Consider the following 17683-nt stretch of genomic DNA (forward strand, 5'->3'; position numbering starts at 1 on the left):
TAAAGCATACAATACATACAAACATACAAATCACCATTGCTGGTCTTGTTGCCTGCGTGCTCCACTTGCCCCTCTGAAGTGCTCAGTGGGTCATCCTGTCCCTTGTTGAGCTCAATCTTCTCCATCACATTCCTCACTTCCTCCACCTGCGTGGTCCTCACCTCCCGTGGCTCCATAATCGTTGCCTCCTCCTGGTTGTTGATCATTCGAGTTAGTTTACACAATGGGTCAAACTTTGAACTTTATCCTGCTTTACGCCTCCTGGTTTGTAGCAGACTAAGTATATATGACGTATGAAAGGGAACAGAGTGGAGTTAAAGTGTGAGGGTGAAGGAGAAGATGTTGTGACTCAGTGATGATGATGATGATGATGACCAAACGTCAGTCTACTGGAAGTGCAAAATGCTACAGACCCCTGACTCCACCAAAACATCGTGCTTAAGACTACATACCTTTTCTTCAAGGCCCGTGTACAATGTGCTCTTTAAACAAACTAAAGTAAAATGTGATCATTTCTGCCCAGATTACTAACATTTAAATATCCACAAAGGTTCCAATGCAACGTTATCTATACCCATCACTATTTTATTAAGCTACACCATCACTTGATTTTATGCCATTTACAGTGTGTAAGTACTTTAATACTACTTTAATTAACATAGATTCTCATTCACACATCACATGTATCAGTTACACATCACATGTATCAGTTACACATATATCAATGAAGGAAGAAAACAGGCACAAACAGATTGTCAGTTGTCTAAGTAGCTGCAATCTGCAGATCAGTCTTTTGATAACTTTGCTTTCTTTCTATCTTTAAGCGTGACAGCAGAAAAAGTGGCTGTCACTCAAGATTTGGAAAGGAAAAATAAGCCACCATATGTTGTTAACTACTGCTGAGGAAGAAACCAACACTTATAAATGATGTGCTGCTTATGTGAAAATGGGAGAAGGATTAATGATTGAATTTCTGTTTTTACAGTAAAATGGTCTTCTAACAGGTAAACATAAGAAAATATTTTTAGACACTAAACATAAATCATAACTTTAAAACTGCAGGATCTGAATCTTACCTTTACAAAGGTACTCATAACATCAGCCCATCCTCTGAAGGGATTCCTGAACATAGGCTGTTAGTCTGCAGCCAGGGGTTAATATTTCATATCCGAGTTCTCCTTTTTTGCTCTTCTTCCCAAGAAGCAGTGCTGGTTTGTAGCCAAGGGCATGGAGTTTTTCAAGCTGCAATAAAGCATGATATTTATATTTATTGGACAGCCTGAGGCGTTCTTCAGTAAACTGGACTACCCCACAGCAGAGCTGGACTGGGACAAAAAATCAGCCCGGGCATTTTGACTAGAGACCGGCCCACCTGGTATTATAGGAAAAACCATAAAGCCTTTGAATGAAAACAAACGTCGTTGTGACAGTGATGTACACTGTCTTGTTGGTACATATGTATCAATCTAATAAACTTAAACCTACACCATCCTCCCTATTCTGCTATTCTAAACAGTACTTAGCCGAAACCCAAAGACTGCTTGGTTGAGTTAACTTCCTGAACTATCTACAACATATGGTGGAAACCTGAAATTAAGACAGAGAAGACTAGAGGTGAGACATGACCATTACTGAATATTAAAAATAATAAATGACAGATTTAGTGATATTTTCATCAACTATTTATTTACCACAAACCTGTTTCTCCATCACCTGTTCAGCTCTGATGATTCAGTAAGGACATCTCCTGGTTTCATCTTCATGTTTCCCTCTCACCAGATAACCAAACCGATATCATGACCAGCAGCTTTTACAGCTGTGGCTCCAACAAACATCAGCTGATACTAGAAAGTAATATTAAATAAATTCTAACAACAGCTTATCAAGTTTAAAGGCGCTTCTGCTGTTTAACGCGACCTCCGCTAGTTTCCTCTTTCTGGCGCAAAGCGGGAGATAAACAAGCAAGAGAGACGGGACTTGTGGCAGAAACGCCGATCAGCTGATCATTGATCAGTTTCATGATTGAAGTAGCAGCAGGAGAGGGAGGGGGGAGAGTGAGAGAAGAAGAGGCAGCTGACAGCGTAAAGACACAGAATAACTCCAGCTTTGTGTCTTTTTTTATTGTAGCTGAAGTACGGGACAAATCGCGTTTATTTTCAGCTCAATACAAAACGCATAATATTAACTCTGAATACCAGAGGATTCCGTTTTTTATGGCACGGTTGGCAACTCTACTAACTAACCTTATGAATAAAATAAAGTTCACCAGTAACATCATAGCACCCACCCAACTGTACAGAAACTCCATCATGCTAGCTAGTACACAGTACCAGTTATTGTAACTGACTGTAGCACAACGTTAGCACAAGTTAGCACAACGAAAATAAACTACACCTAAACTTGGTTTGACCCAGATAGACTGCAGGTCATAACTTCTTACCTGAAGCTCATTTCACCTGACAGTCGGACTGGCGGCCGCCTTGGGTCTCTCCACCTCCAGTCCTTTCCCCCATCCACCTGCTGGCCTCCACCACTTGCTAATTTTACTGAATCCGTGTAAGCTCCACCATAGCCACTACCAAACAATTGAGTTATTTTTACACGTCTGCCAGCATCTGTCCAATCCGCCACCTTTCACTGTTTACACGGTTACGAAAAAAAGACAACAACAAAACATTGGCCCATTTAAAACGAAAAATGACCATCGGCCCACCGGGCAAATGCCCGGTATGCCCGATGGCCAGTCCAGCTATGCTGATGGGGACTGTGAGGGTTTGTAGTTAAATTCCTGCTCTTACAGGATCAGTGAGTGTCTGTTTAAAGATTATTAACATACTTTTACATCACTATGGAACACCAGCATTTCTGCAGAGGACAGAACCCCCTGCCTTAATCTACCATGATGCTCTGTGCTATGTTGTCATGGCAATATGAAGTCAAATAAATACAAATGTAGAAAAATGCACATTTAAAGGAGGACAAGAAGACAGGCAACTGGAAGAGCTTTTGAAGCAGGAAAACTTTTCTGGATTTCTCTTAATTTAACTGGAAATTTTGCTAATACAAGTCAAGGAGGAAACAAGGAGGCAGGTTGGATTATATTTGAGGACAGGACGCATGAAGGAGAAGCATGAGGAGAGAGAAACAGCAGAGCGATGGTGAAGAGCTAATCGTGGATCAAGTCGAAGAAGCAAGCATCAAAACTGTGAGTAAACATAACACACAAAGAGTTAAAAATTACTGTGCTGATTCAGGAAACATTAAATTTGGTTAGTTTGGGGTCTCGAGCTTCAGGTTTGTGGCTTCAGTTACTCTCAAAATTGAGGAAAGACAAAAAATGTTTCTTTTGAAAGGTTGTTGGAGGATTCTTAGTGTAAGAAATATCTGGGTGTTCATCTGCTTTTATTTAAAAAAAAAAAAAAGTTGAATTTTATTTAGTCACATTGGAAAGGGAAAATTGGAGGATCAGGACAATAACGTGGCCAAATTTACTGTTTCCTTAATCAGAACAATAATTTTGATCTGAACTAGAAATGTTGAAATGGGTTATTTTCTTTCTTCTCTACTGATCACTGTGTTACATGTTTAGTTACTTGTCAGTCTACATAGTTAATGGTACTTTTAAAAAAATGCAGTTTATTCTTAATTTTGTAGAAAAAGGCTCTGCACCTGTGAAAAACAAATCCAAACCCCCCAAATCACTGTAGATCAGAGTAGCTAAGCTCTGGTTAACTGCAATTATATTACAGGAGATTAAAAATATTAGGATGATTGAAAGAAACAAAGATTGCTTTAATGTCTGAAGATTTGACTTTCTTATTGAAAGAGACGAAAACTAATCCATGTGTGACACTGAGAAAAAACTAAAAGCTAAAAAGATCTGGAGGTCCAACTGTTGTTATACAAATGTGCAAACTTGATTTAATGACATTAGAAAGAAAAAATGGGATGTTTAAAAAGGTAATATATAAAAATGATTTTTATATTACTTGAAAAAATGATGTTGGTTAGTGCAGCTGTATTTGGAAAAACTGCTGGGTCACTAGTAAGATGAGATTTAATGTGATAAACTGAGGGAAGGTAATATAATCTGCACACTCGCTATTATTGTTGTAATCCACACACCACCATTATTGTTGCATCCATACACCAGCAAATATTTTATCAAACATTAATCATAATTGGTGATCAATGCAAGTTTTAAGCAATTATATTTATTTGCATTCAAAACCAATTTACAAAATATAAAAAAGAATCTTGTTTTTTTTTAAGAAAAAAAGACGTTTCTAACTGACTTCAGTTAGCTGAGCTGTAGAGGAGATTGATGAGCACGCAATAAAGTGAACTTGTTAGGGAGAGATTGCAATCAACTCAAATTTTGATGATAGACACAGATAAAAATGAGCGTTTTTTTAGACACTGGTGTGTGGACCAATCACATGATTATAAACCAGGTGAAAATTGACTTCAAACTTTTGAGCTGTAGTGTAGATTGATTACAATGATAGCGTATAGTTATCTATTACAGAAGAATGTATAGAAGTATGAGGACAGAAAGACACTGTTAAAAAGCTATGAGCTGTCTTGATGCAGAGAAAGTGGAGTTTGTCATCCTGGAGCTGCTGCCAAGATGAATGATGCTCTGCCTCTGTGCTCAAGTTCAGACATAGGCTTTAAGCAACCATGAGCCACTGATAAGCGTGATAGATTAATAAGCATGTATAAAGTGGACTTGTTAAACAGCTCTGATAGGAGAAAGTCAATGAGCACGCAATAAAGTGGACTTGTTAGGGACAGTTTACCATCAGCCTTGATAAAGTTGAACTTATTTTGTATTGAAAGACAGACTTTAAAGTAGATTCTTATTTGAAACTGGTGATAAAATCCAGGTCAGACACAGTTACATACAAGCATACAGTACACACTACTGCTCAAAGGTCAGAGGTCAGTTAGAAAAGTCCCTGCTTTTAATAGAAAATTGGCTTTAATGTAACATCACATGAAGGTTATCAGTAATGTTTCACAGCTTTAATCAAATCCTTCATCATCCATAATTGTGATGGAAAAATGTCTGCAAGCGTGCAGGAGCCCATTTATAGAGACAATCAGTCCTGTGTTATAATGTTCATTGAAGTTTATCAGGTCAGACGACCAACAGATGATAAGAAATATAATCTTACTAATTATTAGAGTTGAAAAGTACTTTGCTAAGCAAAATTCAATGAGGTTAGGCTTGAGCTTGAGACGTTAACATAAAAGGTTCAGTTGGTGATGCATGAAAGAAAATAATTTTCTTCTAAAAATCTATTGGAGAATTCTGATTGTAAGAAATGAAAAATATTCAAAGACTGAAACTGTTAAAAAAAGTGAAGGTTTTATGCAGCCGGGTGTTGCAGCCCCTTTAGAGGAAAATGTAAACTTGGCTTCATGAGATTAAAAACAAACACTGGGATGATCCAGACACATTTATTGTTTCTTTAATCACCACAATAGTTTCAGTTTGTGCAAAAATCTTTAAAAAGCTGTTTTGAGTGATAAGTTAGGCTTTAATGTGTTAAGCTTGCATTAGATAAGACAATGTACCACCCCATATGGAAAAGAAATAGTAAAAACTTATATGTGATTACTCATGAAAGTGGCCACTTTCTCATTACTTTCATATATTGTTTTAGTAAGTATCCAAAACATACAAGTTTCATTATATAATTTTTCAAGGGATCTTATATCTGTTTTCACGCTTATCTGCTTTTCATACAAGTTTCACACAAGACAGATACAAACTTTATAAGATTTATATATATCTTTTCCATATGGGACTGAACACAGGAGGGATTATTGCTGAAAATGGGTCTCTGAACACCTCTGTAGATATTCTATTAAAAATCATTGATGATTTGTGATCAGTGTTAATATTAAGCATTTATATGATTATTTTGATAAATTGCTGTGATTCAATCTGAAACCAAATTTGAGTCTATTCTGAAAACAAGACATTTCTAATTCACCTCAGACTTTTGAGCTGTAGTCTACATTGTAATGATAGTGTATGGTTATTGATTAGAGCAGATGATATGAGACTATCAGGAGAGACTGTTAAAAAGCTATGAGCTGTCTTGATGCAGAGAAAGTGGAGTTTGTCATCCTGGAGCTGCTGCCAAGATGAATGATGCTCTGCCTCTGTGCTCAAGTTCAGACATAGGCTTTAAGCAACCATGAGCCACTGATAAGCGTGATAGATTAATAAGCATGTATAAAGTGGACTTGTTAAACAGCTCTGATAGGAGAAAGTCAATGAGCACGCAATAAAGTGGACTTGTTAGGGACAGTTTACCATCAGCCTTGATAAAGTTGAACTTATTTTGTATTGAAAGACAGACTTTAAAGTAGATTCTTATTTGAAACTGGTGATAAAATCCAGGTCAGACACAGTACAAGCATACAGTACACACTACTGCTCAAAGGTCAGAGGTCAGTTAGAAAAGTCCCTGCTTTTAATAGAAAATTGGCTTTAATGTAACATCACATGAAGGTTATCAGTAATGTTTCACAGCTTTAATCAAATCCTTCATCATCCATAATTGTGATGGAAAAATGTCTGCAAGCGTGCAGGAGCCCATTTATAGAGACAATCAGTCCTGTGTTATAATGTTCATTGAAGTTTATCAGGTCAGACGACCAACAGATGATAAGAAATATAATCTTACTAATTATTAGAGTTGAAAAGTACTTTGCTAAGCAAAATTCAATGAGGTTAGGCTTGAGCTTGAGACGTTAACATAAAAGGTTCAGTTGGTGATGCATGAAAGAAAATAATTTTCTTCTAAAAGTCTATTGGAGAATTCTGATTGTAAGAAATGAAAAATATTCAAAGACTGAAACTGTTAAAAAAAGTGAAGGTTTTGTGCAGCCGGGTGTTGCAGCCCCTTTAGAGGAAAATGTAAACTTGGTTTCATGAGGTTAAAAACAAACACTGGGATGATCCAGACACATTTATTGTTTCTTTAATCACCACAATAGTTTCAGTTTGTGCAAAAATCTTTAAAAAGCTGTTTTGAGTGATAAGTTAGGCTTTAATGTGTTAAGCTTGCATTAGATAAGACAATGTACCACCCCATATGGAAAAGAAATAGTAAAAACTTATATGTGATTACTCATGAAAGTGGCCACTTTCTCATTACTTTCATATATTGTTTTAGTAAGTATCCAAAACATACAAGTTTCATTATATAATTTTTCAAGGGATCTTATATCTGTTTTCACTCTTATCTGCTTTTCATACAAGTTTTACACAAGACAGATACAAACTTTATAAGATTTATATATATCTTTTCCATATGGGACTGAACACAGGAGGGATTATTGCTGAAAATGGGTCTCTGAACACCTCTGTAGATATTCTATTAAAAATCATTGATGATTTGTGATCAGTGTTAATATTAAGCATTTATATGATTATTTTGATAAATTGCTGTGATTCAATCTGAAACCAAATTTGAGTCTATTCTGAAAACAAGACATTTCTAATTCACCTCAGACTTTTGAGCTGTAGTCTACATTGTAATGATAGTGTATGGTTATTGATTAGAGCAGATGATATGAGACTATCAGGAGAGACTGTTAAAAAGCTATGAGCTGTCTTGATGCAGAGAAAGTGGAGTTTGTCATCCTGGAGCTGCTGCCAAGATGAATGATGCTCTGCCTCTGTGCTCAAGTTCAGACATAGGCTTTAAGCAACCATGAGCCACTGATAAGCGTGATAGATTAATAAGCATGTATAAAGTGGACTTGTTAAACAGCTCTGATAGGAGAAAGTCAATGAGCACGCAATAAAGTGGACTTGTTAGGGACAGTTTACCATCAGCCTTGATAAAGTTGAACTTATTTTGTATTGAAGGACAGACTTTAAAGAAGATTCTTATTTGAAACTGGTGATAAAATCCAGGTCAGATACAGTTACATACAAGCATACATTACACATTACTGCTCAAAGGTCAGAGGTCAGTTAGAAAAGTCCCTGCTTTTAATAGAAAATTGGCTTTAATGTAACATCACATGAAGGTTATCAGTAATGTTTCACAGCTTTAATCAAATCCTTCATCATCCATAATTGTGATGGAAAAATGTCTGCAAGCGTGCAGGAGCCCATTTATAGAGACAATCAGTCCTGTGTTATAATGTTCATTGAAGTTTATCAGGTCAGACGACCAACAGATGATAAGAAATATAATCTTACTAATTATTAGAGTTGAAAAGTACTTTGCTAAGCAAAATTCAATGAGGTTAGGCTTGAGCTTGAGACGTTAACATAAAACGTTCAGTTGGTGATGCATGAAAGAAAATAATTTTCTTCTACAAATCTATTGGAGAATTCTGATTGTAAGAAATGAAAAATATTCAAAGACTGAAACTGTTGAAAAAAGTGAAGGTTTTGTGCAGCCGGGTGTTGCAGCCCCTTTAGAGGAAAATGTAAACTTGGCTTCATGAGGTTAAAAACAAACACTGGGATGATCCAGACACATTTATTGTTTCTTTAATCACCACAATAGTTTCAGTTTGTGCAAAAATCTTTAAAAAGCTGTTTTGAGTGATAAGTTAGGCTTTAATGTGTTAAGCTTGCATTAGATAAGACAATGTACCACCCCATATGGAAAAGAAATAGTAAAAACTTATATGTGATTACTCATGAAAGTGGCCACTTTCATGAGTAATCACATATAAGTTTTATAAGGCTTACATGATTTACTCATGAAAGTGGCCACTTTCTCATTACTTTCATATATTGTTTTAGTAAGTATCCAAAACATACAAGTTTCATTATATAATTTTTCAAGGGATCTTATATCTGTTTTCACTCTTATCTGCTTTTCATACAAGTTTCACACAAGACAGATACAAACTTTATAAGATTTATATATATCTTTTCCATATGGGACTGAACACAGGAGGGATTATTGCTGAAAATGGGTCTCTGAACACCTCTGTACATATTCTATTAAAAATCATTGATGATTTGTGATCAGTGTTAATATTAAGCATTTATATGATTATTTTGATAAATTGCTGTGATTCAATCTGAAACCAAATTTGAGTCTATTCTGAAAACAAGACATTTCTAATTCACCTCAGACTTTTGAGCTGTAGTCTACATTGTAATGATAGTGTATGGTTATTGATTAGAGCAGATGATATGAGACTATCAGGAGAGACTGTTAAAAAGCTATGAGCTGTCTTGATGCAGAGAAAGTGGAGTTTGTCATCCTGGAGCTGCTGCCAAGATGAATGATGCTCTGCCTCTGTGCTCAAGTTCAGACATAGGCTTTAAGCAACCATGAGCCACTGATAAGCGTGATAGATTAATAAGCATGTATAAAGTGGACTTGTTAAACAGCTCTGATAGGAGAAAGTCAATGAGCACGCAATAAAGTGGACTTGTTAGGGACAGTTTACCATCAGCCTTGATAAAGTTGAACTTATTTTGTATTGAAAGACAGACTTTAAAGTAGATTCTTATTTGAAACTGGTGATAAAATCCAGGTCAGATACAGTTACATACAAGCATACAGTACACACTACTGCTCAAAGGTCAGAGGTCAGTTAGAAAAGTCCCTGCTTTTAATAGAAAATTGGCTTTAATGTAACATCACATGAAGGTTATCAGTAATGTTTCACAGCTTTAATCAAATCCTTCATCATCCATAATTGTGATGGAAAAATGTCTGCAAGCGTGCAGGAGCCCATTTATAGAGACAATCAGTCCTGTGTTATAATGTTCATTGAAGTTTATCAGGTCAGACGACCAACAGATGATAAGAAATATAATCTTACTAATTATTAGAGTTGAAAAGTACTTTGCTAAGCAAAATTCAATGAGGTTAGGCTTGAGCTTGAGACGTTAACATAAAAGGTTCAGTTGGTGATGCATGAAAGAAAATAATTTTCTTCTAAAAATCTATTGGAGAATTCTGATTGTAAGAAATGAAAAATATTCAAAGACTGAAACTGTTAAAAAAAGTGAAGGTTTTATGCAGCCGGGTGTTGCAGCCCCTTTAGAGGAAAATGTAAACTTGGTTTCATGAGATTAAAAACAAACACTGGGATGATCCAGACACATTTATTGTTTCTTTAATCACCACAATAGTTTCAGTTTGTGCAAAAATCTTTAAAAAGCTGTTTTGAGTGATAAGTTAGGCTTTAACGTGTTAAGCTTGCATTAGATAAGACAATGTACCACCCCATATGGAAAAGAAATAGTAAAAACTTATATGTGATTTACTCATGAAAGTGGCCACTTTCTCATTACTTTCATATATTGTTTTAGTAAGTATCCAAAACATACAAGTTTCATTATATAATTTTTCAAGGGATCTTATATCTGTTTTCACTCTTATCTGCTTTTCATACAAGTTTCACACAAGACAGATACAAACTTTATAAGATTTATATATATCTTTTCCATATGGGACTGAACACAGGAGGGATTATTGCTGAAAATGGGTCTCTGAACACCTCTGTAGATATTCTATTAAAAATCATTGATGATTTGTGATCAGTGTTAATATTAAGCATTTATATGATTATTTTGATAAATTGCTGTGATTCAATCTGAAACCAAATTTGAGTCTATTCTGAAAACAAGACATTTCTAATTCACCTCAGACTTTTGAGCTGTAGTCTACATTGTAATGATAGTGTATGGTTATTGATTAGAGCAGATGATATGAGACTATCAGGAGAGACTGTTAAAAAGCTATGAGCTGTCTTGATGCAGAGAAAGTGGAGTTTGTCATCCTGGAGCTGCTGCCAAGATGAATGATGCTCTGCCTCTGTGCTCAAGTTCAGACATAGGCTTTAAGCAACCATGAGCCACTGATAAGCGTGATAGATTAATAAGCATGTATAAAGTGGACTTGTTAAACAGCTCTGATAGGAGAAAGTCAATGAGCACGCAATAAAGTGGACTTGTTAGGGACAGTTTACCATCAGCCTTGATAAAGTTGAACTTATTTTGTATTGAAAGACAGACTTTAAAGTAGATTCTTATTTGATACTGGTGATAAAATCCAGGTCAGACACAGTTACATACAAGCATACAGTACACACTACTGCTCAAAGGTCAGAGGTCAGTTAGAAAAGTCCCTGCTTTTAATAGAAAATTGGCTTTAATGTAACATCACATGAAGGTTATCAGTAATGTTTCACAGCTTTAATCAAATCCTTCATCATCCATAATTGTGATGGAAAAATGTCTGCAAGCGTGCAGGAGCCCATTTATAGAGACAATCAGTCCTGTGTTATAATGTTCATTGAAGTTTATCAGGTCAGACGACCAACAGATGATAAGAAATATAATCTTACTAATTATAAGAGTTGAAAAGTACTTTGCTAAGCAAAATTCAATGAGGTTAGGCTTGAGCTTGAGACGTTAACATAAAAGGTTCAGTTGGTGATGCATGAAAGAAAATAATTTTCTTCTAAAAATCTATTGGAGAATTCTGATTGTAAGAAATGAAAAATATTCAAAGAGTGAAACTGTTGAAAAAAGTGAAGGTTTTGTGCAGCCGGGTGTTGCAGCCCCTTTAGAGGAAAATGTAAACTTGGTTTCATGAGGTTAAAAACAAACACTGGGATGATCCAGACACATTTATTGTTTCTTTAATCACCACAATAGTTTCAGTTTGTGCAAAAATCTTTAAAAAGCTGTTTTGAGTGATAAGTTAGGCTTTAATGTGTTAAGCTTGCATTAGATAAGACAATGTACCACCCCATATGGAAAAGAAATAGTAAAACCTTATATGTGATTACTCATGAAAGTGGCCACTTTCATGAGTAAATCATATAAGGCTTACATGATTTACTCATGAAAGTGGCCACTTTCTCATTACTTTCATATATTGTTTTAGTAAGTATCCAAAACATACAAGTTTCATTATATAATTTTTCAAGGGATCTTATATCTGTTTTCACTCTTATCTGCTTTTCATACAAGTTTCACACAAGACAGATACAAACTTTATAAGATTTATATATATCTTTTCCATATGGGACTGAACACAGGAGGGATTATTGCTGAAAATGGGTCTCTGAACACCTCTGTAGATATTCTATTAAAAATCATTGATGATTTGTGATCAGTGTTAATATTAAGCATTTATATGATTATTTTGATAAATTGCTGTGATTCAATCTGAAACCAAATTTGAGTCTATTCTGAAAACAAGACATTTCTAATTCACCTCAGACTTTTGAGCTGTAGTCTACATTGTAATGATAGTGTATGGTTATTGATTAGAGCAGATGATATGAGACTATCAGGAGAGACTGTTAAAAAGCTATGAGCTGTCTTGATGCAGAGAAAGTGGAGTTTGTCATCCTGGAGCTGCTGCCAAGATGAATGATGCTCTGCCTCTGTGCTCAAGTTCAGACATAGGCTTTAAGCAACCATGAGCCACTGATAAGCGTGATAGATTAATAAGCATGTATAAAGTGGACTTGTTAAACAGCTCTGATAGGAGAAAGTCAATGAGCACGCAATAAAGTGGACTTGTTAGGGACAGTTTACCATCAGCCTTGATAAAGTTGAACTTATTTTGTATTGAAAGACAGACTTTAAAGTAGATTCTTATTTGAAACTGGTGATAAAATCCAGGTCAGATACAGTTACATACAAGCATACAGTACACACTACTGCTCAAAGGTCAGAGGTCAGTTAGAAAAGTCCCTGCTTTTAATAGAAAATTGGCTTTAATGTAACATCACATGAAGGTTATCAGTAATGTTTCACAGCTTTAATCAAATCCTTCATCATCCATAATTGTGATGGAAAAATGTCTGCAAGCGTGCAGGAGCCCATTTATAGAGACAATCAGTCCTGTGTTATAATGTTCATTGAAGTTTATCAGGTCAGACGACCAACAGATGATAAGAAATATAATCTTACTAATTATTAGAGTTGAAAAGTACTTTGCTAAGCAAAATTCAATGAGGTTAGGCTTGAGCTTGAGACGTTAACATAAAAGGTTCAGTTGGTGATGCATGAAAGAAAATAATTTTCTTCTACAAATCTATTGGAGAATTCTGATTGTAAGAAATGAAAAATATTCAAAGACTGAAACTGTTGAAAAAAGTGAAGGTTTTGTGCAGCCGGTTGTTGCAGCCCCTTTAGAGGAAAATGTAAACTTGGCTTCATGAGGTTAAAAACAAACACTGGGATGATCCAGACACATTTATTGTTTCTTTAATCACCACAATAGTTTCAGTTTGTGCAAAAATCTTTAAAAAGCTGTTTTGAGTGATAAGTTAGGCTTTAATGTGTTAAGCTTGCATTAGATAAGACAATGTACCACCCCATATGGAAAAGAAATAGTAAAAACTTATATGTGATTACTCATGAAAGTGGCCACTTTCATGAGTAAATCATATAAGGCTTACATGATTTACTCATGAAAGTGGCCACTTTCTCATTACTTTCACATATTGTTTTAGTAAGTATCCAAAACATACAAGTTTCATTATATAATTTTTCAAGGGATCTTATATCTGTTTTCACTCTTATCTGCTTTTCATACAAGTTTCACACAAGACAGATACAAACTTTATAAGATTTATATATATCTTTTCCATATGGGACTGAACACAGGAGGGATTATTGCTGAAAATGGGTCTCTGAACACCTCTGTAGATATTCTATTAAAAATCACTGATGATTTGTGATCAGTGTTAATATTAAGCATTTATATGATTATTTTGATAAATTGCTGTGATTCAATCTGAAACCAAATTTGAGTCTATTCTGAAAACAAGACATTTCTAATTCACCTCAGACTTTTGAGCTGTAGTCTACATTGTAATGATAGTGTATGGTTATTGATTAGAGCAGATGATATGAGACTATCAGGAGAGACTGTTAAAAAGCTATGAGCTGTCTTGATGCAGAGAAAGTGGAGTTTGTCATCCTGGAGCTGCTGCCAAGATGAATGATGCTCTGCCTCTGTGCTCAAGTTCAGACATAGGCTTTAAGCAACCATGAGCCACTGATAAGCGTGATAGATTAATAAGCATGTATAAAGTGGACTTGTTAAACAGCTCTGATAGGAGAAAGTCAATGAGCACGCAATAAAGTGGACTTGTTAGGGACAGTTTACCATCAGCCTTGATAAAGTTGAACTTATTTTGTATTGAAAGACAGACTTTAAAGTAGATTCTTATTTGAAACTGGTGATAAAATCCAGGTCAGATACAGTTACATACAAGCATACAGTACACACTACTGCTCAAAGGTCAGAGGTCAGTTAGAAAAGTCCCTGCTTTTAATAGAAAATTGGCTTTAATGTAACATCACATGAAGGTTATCAGTAATGTTTCACAGCTTTAATCAAATCCTTCATCATCCATAATTGTGATGGAAAAATGTCTGCAAGCGTGCAGGAGCCCATTTATAGAGACAATCAGTCCTGTGTTATAATGTTCATTGAAGTTTATCAGGTCAGACGACCAACAGATGATAAGAAATATAATCTTACTAATTATTAGAGTTGAAAAGTACTTTGCTAAGCAAAATTCAATGAGGTTAGGCTTGAGCTTGAGACGTTAACATAAAAGGTTCAGTTGGTGATGCATGAAAGAAAATAATTTTCTTCTAAAAATCTATTGGAGAATTCTGATTGTAAGAAATGAAAAATATTCAAAGACTGAAACTGTTTCACACAGTAGAAATTTTTATTCATCGTTTATATTGGGTTTTTTTCTGATTTTAGTGTTTATTTGTGAGTGTAGTTTTTATTTGCATGATTTTATTCTGTTTGTATCACATTGTTTCAGTGTGTTATTTTACATTGTTTTAATCCACTGTGGATTGGCTGGCAATGGGACAAATTAGCTGATAGTGATCACATGTTGAGGCATGGGTGTGTCCAGAGGTGTCCTTTCAGCTGTTTAAAGGTCGTATTAAAAGGAAGCAAGCTGAGCACTGGAAGGAGAGAGGCCCTAGATTGGAAGAGGAACGCATGAAGGCCAGGTGGAAAAGAGGGAGCCGCTGCGTGATCATGGGGGGTGCGACGCCTCGTCTGGAGACCGGTCAGCGTGATGTGGTGACCCAGTCCCGACAGCAGGAACGGCGACAGTAGGAGACAATGTGTGTGAGTGACATCAGGGCAGATGTATACCACTGCCTGCATTTGTGAGTAGTGTCTCACTGTTTTTCACTGGGTGCAGCCGTGTTGGGAGAGGGTCGCCATGGCTATAAGCCAGGGCAGCTTCCGGGATGATGGTTCTGGCTCCTATTTGTTTTTACTTACAGGTGATGACGTGAGGGGAGCCGCGGTGGTATCGAGCGACGGACTCCAATGCAGAATTCGAACTGGGCTGGGATGTGATGGACCCAGTGGACGGACGAGACTGGGACAGGAGGCTCCTCGTCTGCCTGACACAAGGCTGGCGTGGACCCCGCTCAGCAAGAGGAATTTCTGTCCAGCTCAAGAACACACAAGGAATATTCGTCCTGGGTTGTGGGACTGGGTGGGATTTCTGTGCATGAAGAGAATTGTATTTTGACCAGTTTTAGAATAATCTTATCCAGTCTCAGTGGGAATTTTAGCATATCGAGAAAATTTCATTGTATACTTTATTTCTTAGTATCTGGTTTGTTTTATTCCTGCTGTCCACCTCGTGGAATAAACATGAATGAAACGATACTTTCCTGTCAAAAACAATATTTTAGTCAGGGCTAGCGGAAAGTTTCATATATATCATGAACATCTTTCCTCTTTGTCTTCCTATAGTTTAGTTTCATTTTCTTACCCCAACCGGTGGAGGCAGATGGCCCCTCCCTGATTCTGGTTCTGCCGAAAATGGAGTTTTTCCTTCCCACTGTTGCCAAGTTCTTGCTCATAGGGGGTCATTTGATTGTTGGGGCTTTCTCTGTATTATTGCACAACCTTTATCTTACCATATATTTCAAGTTTATATGTTGTGAATTGGCTTGATTTAAATCAAACTGAACTCATTCAATTAAAACCAAATATAACTTGTAATCCAATCTATTCAAATGTAAAGTCATCTCACTCAATTTGGACTAGCACTGAAAAATACACTGACATCCTCTGTTTCCCAATTAGCAGATCAGAGGTTGATGTTTTATTCATGACTCAATACTTGAATGGTTTTATCCTGTTTATAAATAAACATTTAAAAAGGACGTTGCTTCATTGTCTGATTCATTCTTTGTCTGTGTCGGTCCTTAATACACATACATACATATACATACATAAACTTGAAATGAATTAATCCACCTGTTCACAGGAGATCACAGGAAGATGACACCAAACATCAGAAGATCTTATTGTGCGCTACAGTAAAAGGGTGGTTTCTTGGGGCTAAAAGCACATAATAAACTACAGCAGAAGCTCACATAAAGCAGGAAATAAGCAGGCAGCACTTGATCTGCTAATGCACGTTTCACACTTTTATTGTTGCCTCATTCACTAACAGTTCAATGGTGCAAGATTACCATACACAGAATTAGGATATCTGCATGACACATCTATGCTGTACAGCGAATGGATTATAATTATTACAAATACAGTAAACATATTTACATTTTAGTTCAAGCTCCATACAACAGATATTTACAAAGTATGAAAATGAAACCGGTCTGACAAATAATAAACAGCGTTAATGACGTTTTTTTTTTTTTCTTTTCTTTTGGTGAACAAATCTGAAAGGGGGCGGGGTTAACTGATATTAATTGTCAGAGGGGGAAGGGGGAAAATATCATGGCTAGTTTTGTTTGAAAGGCATCAACAGAAAAACACACACAGAAAAAAGTGATGAGGTGAAGAAAGACACAATAAGTCTGCTGTCGTTTTAGATGTCACCAGCTACTTTGTATAGTCCTATATCTCTGATATTAGAAAAAATTAAAATGAGTTCAAATACACCTTTATTTTGATAGAGTTCAGATGGATGCCTCGCATGACTAATGAGTAGATCTCCAAAAAAAATAACAGACTTCTGATTCACTCAACCCGCTTTCTAATAAAGAGGAAGCACTAATGTAACTCACCTCCTCAGTCGAGGTGCAGGGGTTACATGTTAGGTCTCCTTTTCCTTCCCCCCCTCTCTTACATTCAAACCCTCTCTTAGTTCACACTAGAACAGGCCGCCACACCATCATTTGGTTTAATATGAGTGGAACAACTAAACCGCACAGACTTTAAATGATCAGTTAGTTGAACCTTTTATTAATATGTGCAAAGAGCTGCAAACTAATATTTAAACATTGCAAACAATAAATACACAATCCAAAATAAAAACACCTCTGCAAATGAAGTGGAAACGTTTGCTCTGGCAGCGCTTCGCATCAACATGTATATGAGGTACATTGCACTTTTGAGACTTGATCTGTGCATAGGTGCATCTTTGATGTGCAGCTCAGAGATCCACAATCCAGCACGTTTCTGTTTCTCTGACCGTAAGGCTGGCTGACCCGAGGTCACGTCAGAGCTTTGTTTTTCATCTATATGTAACAGACAGTTGGTACCTCTCCTTCCACGCATTTCATACGACACAGCAGGCAGACTGCTGGTTGGTTGACCAGAGTTTTTCAATACCTTTCTGCATTAACACATCTCGAGAGGCGTAGGCGCCAAAAAGTGAATCCGAAGCCGAATGTAGCAGCTGCAGCACG

General features: G+C 36.3%; 1 long non-coding RNA gene across 3 annotated transcripts; it reads right to left on the reverse strand.

Moving 5' to 3' along the window:
- Nucleotides 1–44: 44 nt before the first annotated feature.
- On the reverse strand, nt 45–3233 carry LOC146374737 (uncharacterized). 3 transcript variants are annotated; one of them, XR_014802015.1, is made up of 3 exons: nt 1714–3233; nt 1077–1242; nt 45–191 (listed from the first exon to the last, which is right to left on the reverse strand). It is a non-coding gene; the product is annotated as an uncharacterized LOC146374737 (long non-coding RNA). The 3 variants fall into 3 exon arrangements; XR_014802013.1 differs by having other exon boundaries at nt 1699–3233; XR_014802014.1 differs by having other exon boundaries at nt 2441–3232.
- Between the last annotated feature and the right edge of the window lie 14450 nt (nt 3234–17683).

This window comes from Perissodus microlepis, chromosome 13 (assembly GCF_051167445.1).
Source record: "Perissodus microlepis isolate ML-2025 ecotype Zambia chromosome 13, ASM5116744v1, whole genome shotgun sequence".
NCBI lineage: Eukaryota > Metazoa > Chordata > Actinopteri > Cichliformes > Cichlidae > Perissodus > Perissodus microlepis.